This window comes from Panulirus ornatus, chromosome 5, assembly GCF_036320965.1.
Source record: "Panulirus ornatus isolate Po-2019 chromosome 5, ASM3632096v1, whole genome shotgun sequence".
Taxonomy (NCBI): domain Eukaryota; kingdom Metazoa; phylum Arthropoda; class Malacostraca; order Decapoda; family Palinuridae; genus Panulirus; species Panulirus ornatus.
Window position 1 is genome coordinate 1,794,115 of NC_092228.1, and position 9,147 is coordinate 1,803,261.

General features: G+C 41.2%; 1 protein-coding gene across 3 annotated transcripts in view; it reads left to right on the forward strand.

The window, feature by feature from the left end:
- LOC139747109 (uncharacterized) overlaps positions 1-9,147 on the forward strand; it is a 180,103-nt gene that overhangs the window by 51,541 nt on the left and 119,415 nt on the right. Inside the window, exon 1 of one of the 3 annotated variants that reach the window (XM_071658962.1) lies at positions 5,259-5,416. The exons of the other annotated variants lie outside the window; for them this stretch is intronic. The gene's annotated coding sequence lies outside the window, so the exon portion shown is untranslated. Of the gene's footprint in view, positions 1-5,258; positions 5,417-9,147 lie in introns of those variants that run through there. 3 annotated transcript variants of the gene reach the window in all.

Below are 9,147 nucleotides of genomic sequence, written 5' to 3' on the forward strand. Positions count from 1 at the left end.
TGTGTCTGAGGATGTGATAAACGAAAGTACTCAACGTTTTTATTTTCTCTTTCCACTGGTGATTGTTGCATAAATCTCTTCACGGTGAAGTGAAGGTTCTGCATATATATATATATATATATATATATATATATATATATATATATATATATATATATATATATATATATATATATATATGTGTGTGTGTATATATTTCTTTAATTTCATTTCATTATATTTTGTCGCTGTCTCCCGCGTTAGCGAGGTAGCGCAAGGAAATAGACGAAAGAATATATATATATATATATATATATATATATATATATATATATATATATATATATATATATTGGAAAGGATCACAATTTTGCGCGTGATCAAGTATATTTCTACGAGTCCACGGGGACAATGAAACACGATAAGTTCCCAAGTGCACTTTCGTGTAATAATCACATCATCATGTGAGACACAAGAGAGAAATATAACAGTCAGTTGATATACAACGAAGAGACGTAGCTAGGACGCCATTTCGTATACATGCGATTGTCCAAGACAGACAACGAGCTTATCATAAACTTATTATTTTACAAATTTTATCAACAATTAAGTTATCTAATTTGTATAGACCATCACTAATATTAAGATTATAATTCTATATGTATTTGATAATAGAGGATTCAATGATATTTCTAGTGGTAATAGAGTTAGAGTTAATAACTGAGATGGCATTTCTCCAGTCAATACAATGATCATAGTTTTTAACGTGATTAAACAAGGCATTTGATTCTTGTCCCGTTCTTATACTATATTCATGTTGCTTAAGTCTAACAGAAAGATCCTTAGCAGTCTGCCCAACATAAAAACTTATCACAATTTCTACATGGCACTTTATAGATGCATCGAGGAGAATTTTCTGGTGAATTCCTGAATAAGATATTCTTTATAGTATTATTGTTGCTGAAGGCAACATTTACATTAAAGGATTTAAGCAACATGGGATGTAAAGTAAAATTTTAATAAAAATTTAACTTTACTTCCCATGTTGCTTAAATCCTTTAAGGTAAATGTTCCCTTCAGCAACAATGATACTATAAATAATATCTTAATCAAGAATTCACCAGAAACTTGTAGTCATAAAGTCACCTCAGCCTACACGTGGTGGAGGTGACGTGTTGTGATGCGCGTGACAACACATCCATTGTCATGATGAAGGAAAGAGAAAACTGCGAGAAGTAATGCTAGAGTGGAAGATGAGGAAAACTAGACAGTTATGCACGTATGTCAGAGATGAGAATGTGATTGTTAGAGAGTCTGACTCATGTTGGAGAGAATCATTATTGTTGGAGGGGATCATTATTGTTGGAGGGGATCATTATTGTTGGAGGGGATCATTATTGTTGGAGGGGATCATTATTGTTGGGGAGACGATAATTATTGTTAGCGAAAGATTGAATACTGTTGCTGAGGATGTGATTATTGTTGAAATGGTTTATGGTTGTTGTTGAAGAGGATATTTTGCTGGAATGGGTTTAATTATTTTTGTAGTTCATAATTATCGTTGGGGGTGTCAGTTATTACTGAGAAGTGGATGGTTATTGTTGGAGAGGTAATGTCATGTTGGAGAGGTAATGTCATGTTGGAGAGGTAATGTCATGTTGGAGAGGTAATGTCATGTTGAGGTAATGTCATGTTGGAGAGGTAATGTCATGTTGGAGAGGTAATGTCATGTTGGAGAGGTAATGTCATGTTGGAGAGGTAATGTCATGTTGGAGAGGTAATGTCATGTTGGAGAGGTAGTGACATGTTGGAGAGGTAATGTCATGTTGGAGAGGTAATGTCATGTTGGAGAGGTAATGTCATGTTGGAGAGGTAATGTCATGTTGGAGAGGTAATGTCATGTTGGAGAGGTAGTGACATGTTGGAGAGGTAATGTCATGTTGGAGAGGTAATGTCATGTTGGAGAGGTAATGTCATGTTGGAGAGGTAATGTCATGTTGGAGAGGTAATGTCATGTTGGAGAGGTAGTGACATGTTGGAGAGGTAATGTCATGTTGGAGAGGTAATGTCATGTTGGAGAGGTAATGTCATGTTGGAGAGGTAATGTCATGTTGGAGAGGTAATGTCATGTTGGAGAGGTAATGTCATGTTGGAGAGGTAATAATGAAGGGTAGTAATTATAATCTGTTGGAGAAGGTAGGGCCCTCAACAGCGTGGGATATGACGCTAAGCGTAGTACATGACTTAAGAGGCGTAAAGGCGTAGGTGCGCACGTACATACGCATACTGATATCCGCGTATCGTGAAGGTGACGCTCACGCGCACACACACTACAGTACAAATCATCACCTTGCAGCAGACGTGCTCCCGCCCTGGCCCTGGGGTCATGAGTAGTCAAGAGAGAAGACAGATGAAAGTGGTCATGTGTTGTGCGGGTTGGTGGCTGGCTGGTCCCTCCGGAAGTATGTCTGGAATGTCCATGAGAAGAAAGTCCACAACCCTCATCATCGTCTCGTTGAACCCACCCCGCGTTGAACTCCTCGTTTGACACTGGTTGACACCTCCACGTCAGCGACCGACATACACGTGCGTTTCAACGTTAAACACAGAGGTAGGATGGGTCGTGGAGGTGGTGTGTGGGGAACACACACTCCGGAGTCTGAGGAATGTCTGGAACTTGGGCGTCAGAGAAAGCAAGATGTGGTGACTTGCTGGGATGGTATGTTAATGTACTGGGGGCAGGAGGCTCAGTGTGGACTGGGTCAGCCTGGCACTCTCTATTGGGCTGGGCTACAACTGTCTACTGGGGAGACTGAGTACTGGAGAGGTTACTGGGGGAGACTAGTAGTGTGTACCGGGAGAGTAAGGGTCGTAGCAAGACCAGTACAACACAGACTGTGAACGACGTAGACGTGCTTACATGTGTATATAACCACACGTAGGTAAGAGGGAGGGAGGGAGCGTAACTGTCTACATGCTTACGACAGGACTTGGCAGGGGTAACGCGTCGCGGTCACCGCACGTCTGGCTTCATGTGATTATACTGTTCTTTCGAGTGCCACTTGTGTTGATTATTTATTGTGTGTTCATTAGGGAATTATCACAAAGGGAGAGAGAGAGAGAGAGAGAGAGAGAGAGAGAGAGAGAGAGAGAGAGAGAGAGAGAGAGAGAGAGAGAGAGGAAGTGAATGCAAGTGATGATAAGAATAAGAGAAATTAGTTGAAAGTAGAAAATGGTGCGTGGAATCGTAAAAGCTAATCCAGAAGGCACAGAATTAAAGCCGTGATACTTCATAGAAAACAGGAGTGCAGTCACCCAGCCAAGTGTTCCAGAGAAAAGAGATGTAGACTACAACAGCCAGTCCTAGCCGTCTGTACGTAAGACTGAGTGTCTGATGGTTACCACAGGATCGTTCTTGTATGAGGCGAGACTTCAGAGCCGACCTCTGCCCCGTGTAACGTCATTCCAAATGTGCCTAGCAACTGTGGTTGACACGTTGAATGTGACCTTTTCTTCCCTTTTTGAGTTCGTTGAAGTTGGGCGGACGGTTTGAGTGCGTTGGATGATGGGGTCGTGTGGAGTTGAGTGTGCTTACTGGAGTGTGTGGTCGCTGTTAGGAGAGTGTGTCGTCGGTATTGCGTGTTTAAGGGTGTAAAAGGATTGGTTGTGTTGAATGACTGGCTGGCCGTAAGTGCGTGATAGGAAAAGTGCGTTGTGATGAGTGTGTGGTTGTGGGAGCGTTGTGACGAGTGTGTGGTTGTAGGAGGGTTGTGACAAGTGTGTAGTTGTGAGATTGTTATCTTGTTTATCCTTGTCCATGTGTAACAGGTTCTGTTGTCTATTGTTGCATTATACACAAATATATGGTTTTCAGTTTCTTGAGCGCGACGGTATGACCCTTGAGCACGACGGTACGACCCTTGAGCACGACGGTACGACACATAAGCCTAGCACGACCACCGTTCAGCATGGTCACATGGCCTTACGGGTCAGGTCAGAAGCTAGATAAACGTACTCGAGAGTCGTACATTCGTATTCAAGGGTCGTACCGTCGTGCTGGAGGGTCGTACCGTCGTGCTCGAGGGTTGTATCGTCGTGCTCGAGGGTCGTATCGTCGTGCTCGAGGGTCGTACCGTCGTGCTCGAGGGTCGTACCGTCGTGCTCGAGGGTCGTACCGTCGTGGTTACGGGTGAGGTTAGAGAAGGTGACTTCTGCGGTACCCGTGTTTCTGTACGTATATCTGTTTGTTTACATATCGCAGGTAAGTATAGACATGTTTAAGAGTAGCTTCACGTCTATGAATTGCTAATTAACCAATTTCCTTTGCGACAATCTACATATCCCCTGCGTGTCTTAGGTGCCTAAAAGGGGCGGAAGCTGGAGGGAGGCTGGAATATTTTCCCCCTCTTGTATTAATACTGTACAAAGTTGGAACTAAGAAAGGAACCAAGTGGGGATTTTTTTTCTTTTAAGACTCAGTCGTCTTTCTCTGACGCTACTCTGTAAAGGTAGGAAACGGCATACATATATGAATAAGAAAAAATTATTATCACTATTATTATACAACATCAGGACCCCTTTGTATGAGGCTCCAGCACCCTCGCGGCTGCACTCATTGCAGGAGCAGGGAAGTGATGGACTCCTTGGGAAGGGGAAGATCCTCGACCGAAGAGACTGTACTTTCTTCCGTCTATCGCCTGTGGTGCAGGACCGCCGAAGTTGACTTGTTGCTCACTGCGTCACCACATGTAGTGTGGTAACACAGACACACGCACGCACGCACGCACGCACGCAGGGTCACCATGCTTGTGTATCACCAGCAGGAAGGAGGGAATCCACCTCTGGTGTTGTCAGTCAAGATGAGGAGTTGAGACCCACCTTGAGGGGTGCCGGCTGACGGTGCTTGGTGGTGGTCGCTTCCCAGTGTGTCGTGTGCTTGCGGAAGCAACCTCCCTCCTGTAGTCTTCTCTAACTGTGGCAAGAGGAAGGTCTTTGACTCCTTTATTTCCATCTGGAGGAGGTATGACATCTCGCAGGTCTTCCGTTTACATTACCATAAATCTATGCGATAAATATTAACGGATAAATAATACGAGAGAAGGGTGACAGAAAAATTCAGAACGCATCATTTTGACTCCTAACAGAGATTACATTCGAATAAGAATATCACGTGACACTAGTGGCCAGGGGAGGAAAGAAAAAACCAGACTGAGCTGGATTGTTGGAAGGAAAATATAACAAAATAATGGTCCGATTACTGTTAAGGGGAGACAATGCACTAACTGGCATCTGTGGTGGCGAGTTGAGACCGGGCGAGGCTGCGCGTGAGCCGTCAGTGTGTGCGTGGATGTTGAGGTGAGAGGACCTGGACTTCTGAACTAGCTGCTCCTCTTCTCTGCCTTTTGGATTTAAATACTCACCCACGATTTAAATAAAGGTAAGAAATCTTTTGGAAATTTTGTTAACATTTTATGCTTCGATTTGAGTTCGCGGAAAATATTGATAATTACTATTGTCGTGTCAAAGAGGAAATTAAAAAGTTTTGGTTGGAAAGCACCTGTAAATTTCTCCTGTGTGTCCATTGGCTATCGTGTAAGATGTTCATTTCTTTGGTGCGGTAACCTGTGTGCGAGAGAGAGGCATTTTTATTTTTATAACCGAATGTTAAAGAAAAAAAAATAGGTCGTTGTTGGATGTGTTTCCACTTTGCCTGCTTTGCGTACTCTTAATTATTAATTAGCCGGGTGATTGTATGAGCGCGTTCCCGTCACCTAAATAGCAGCTACAGGTATTTAATTGCGTTTGTCTCCCTAATGGTGGTTTGTAAGATGTTTAAGGTTAGTTTTAATATAATGATTATTATTCTTATTATTATTAGTATTAGTATTAGTATTCCGGTCTTGGTAATATTCTAGAGGGATTTAGGAAGACGCGTTTTGTTAATTTGGTGGTAGTGATCCTCTGCACATACCGATACCACGACCGGCTGACGATCAAAAAATCTCGCCTTATCAGACCGTGTCCCGGTCGGGCACTGGTTGAATACGTCGACCTCAATAAAACTGGGAGCCGGTCGACTTATTCCGGACTCTAATTGACCGGACGGTCTTCCAGGCGGGGTAACCTTTCATATCATCTTAGGGTATGAGTGTATGTTATTACGTAGTACGTAAAGTAGGTAAGCCAAATGCACACACATACACATAACGTGCCAAATGCACACACACTCACACATAACGTAAACTCAAAATGTCTTTAAAATACTGAGGGATTCGAACACTGTCAGAGCCTCAAAGAATTTGGATTTCTCTTCTTCCCTCTCAGCCAACTTGGAGAGAACAGCCGCGAGTGACGGTTGACTACTAGTGCCGCTGCTCCCCCCACCCACCTCCCAATGTTGTGTAACGGTCAATCATGGTGACACAAATATTGTAACTTGGTCGTTTTTAGCAGCGTACTGGGTGAGGTTGACGTTCATCACGACGTCCCTCGGGTCTTGTGTCTGTTACGTGTTCACTTACTCATCATTATATTCCCGCTGTGTCATGTGACATACATTTGTTTCAATAAGATTTCTCGTTTTCTGTTTAACAAAGCAATTACAGATGATAATACAAGTCTGTTCACTGAAATATTTTGCACCTGGTGTTGCTGTTGAATCGTAGTGTGGCGGATAGTTTAAACGTGAATCATTCATGGTATGTGATAGTGTTATCAATTCTTTGGGTACGAAGGCGTTCCCTTGGGTCAGGTCAAAGGTCAAGCTATTATACCCAAGGGGAGTACCATCCTGCTCAAAAAGCTAAATTAAAGTTATTAGAAATGAATCTCGGATAGTTTTGGATGAACTGCATTTGTTTTTATATTTTTTAAAGTACAACTATATTATACTGTGTGTGTATATATATATATATATATATATATATATATATATATATATATATATATATATATATATACAGGAAAGCATGATTCCATTGCCGATTACGTATTGCCTCACCTTGAAAGCAAGCAGTGGAGTCAAGCAGGAAGTTATCCTTGCAGTCTACATCAATTTTCCATCTGAATGCTTCGGTCTTGCATGGGAAGACGTACATAAGTACTGTGTTGTTGGTTCGTTCATTTCCTCTGGTGGGTCAGATGAGGTTAGGTCAAGTGTATTATTTGTACGTATTGTTATAGATCCCAGTATTATCTGAGGAGGTCAAGAGTGATTAAGAGTAAATATTTCTGTGTCAGTTCCTCGGTCAACTAGACAGAACCATTGTTGATAGAAGGTTTGCTTGAGTTGGTGTATGTGGTTCTGTCTCCAGTGTTGTAGACGTTATCTGGTTCTTGTATGATCTCATTTTAGATTAGGAAATTCTTGTATCTGTCATGTGTACGTCAACGTAGCTTGATTGTGTAGAGAACATTATAAGTGCATTTGTGTGTGTGTGTGTGTGTGTGTGTGTGTGTGTTGTGTGTGTGTGTGTGTGTGTGTGTGTGTGTTTCATAACAAAAGGTTTATTGAAGCTGTTTGCATTGTATAAGATGAACTGTCCTATTTGTATGTTCATACAAAGAATACAAAAATATTGGCTAAATGATAGTGTAGGAAGTGCATGTATTTGTTGTATATACAGTACAACCTCATCTCTGTAGGGATACTTGTGTTTTTTTCTTTTTTGTTATGATCAAACATTTTCTCGTACAGAACACTGGTACAGGAAGGTGATACAGGGAAGATCTGTAACGTCTGTATACAGGGAATTCTCAGACGGTAAACCTGTGATATACATACATGTATATATATATATATATATATATATATATATATATATATATATATATATATATATATATATATATATACAAGGATAGGGTGGGAAGGGAACATATTTGTAATGTATCCTGTATGAAGTACGACTGTATGTAGACAGTTCATACAAACAGTTGGCAGTTTTGTGCAAGATTAGCATCGTCTCTACGTTGGTTTCGGTTAAGTTTTGATGGGTTCAGATCGTGCGCACTGTGTGTGTAATGTGAGTAATTATGGGTTCAAATCGTGCGCACTGTGTGTGTAATGTGAGTGATTATGGGTTCAGATCGTGTGCACTGTGTGTGTGAGTAATGATGGGTTCAGATCGTGCGCAGTGTGTGTGTGTGTGTAATGTGAGTATTGATGGGTTCAGATCGTGCGTACACCTGTGTGTGTGATGTCTGGTGAGTGTTGATGGGTGGAATTCGTATGACAAGGTATCATGTATGAATCTTCAGAGATTCTTATGTTGTTGATTACTTAAGAAGGAAATGGGGGTAATAGATCAGACTCTCATGATTTGGTAGATTGGTCACACCCTATTTCCTACCGGGAGAGCCTCACTCTGCCAGTTGTAGCGTCGTGTGAGGAGGCCTTGGTGGTTTAATGATGAGTTTGATGGAGCTTTTGATGACTTGCAAGTATGAGGAGGATTACTCGGATAAGGTTTTTCGGTAAATGTCATTGCTTTGTGATTAATGAAAACTTCCTATATATTTATTGTCATGCCATATATATATATATATATATATATATATATATATATATATATATATATATATATATATATATATATATATATCTTCATTCACAGTGCGTTGTTTGGTGTCTCAGTTTAAATACTGTAGTAAGTCCAGACCAACTCTCTTTAGTTCCAGAGTGACACATAAACACTTCTAACACACTGTGGATAGTTTGGTAGGCACCGTCATATACATACGATTAACTTATAATAACACATATTGCATGTTCTCATATTACTACTACTCCTCTTGTACTGTTTCCTGTTAAATAACCTATTCTTCAATGTCGCTTTTGACAACTTACTGTAGTAAGTATAGGAACCAGTCGTGTGGTCTCAGTGGGAAGTCATTGTTTACGCCCGCAGAACACCCGAGAAATGATACCACTGGATACATCCTTGACGCAAGCCAGAAAACCACAGAAAACGGGGATTACGCCTGAAATAACGATAACAATGCTATTGGCGTTTCTCGAGTGACCGCAGTGTTTTCATGGGCGTGTTTTGTGGTATTTGAGATAGCATAATGGCCTCTCGTGTCACGGCTTATTTTGTATCTATAAACAATTGTTTTTCGCCGTTTTTTTTTTTTCCTTTGTTGCGTCGGATTGTTGGAGTAAGGTGG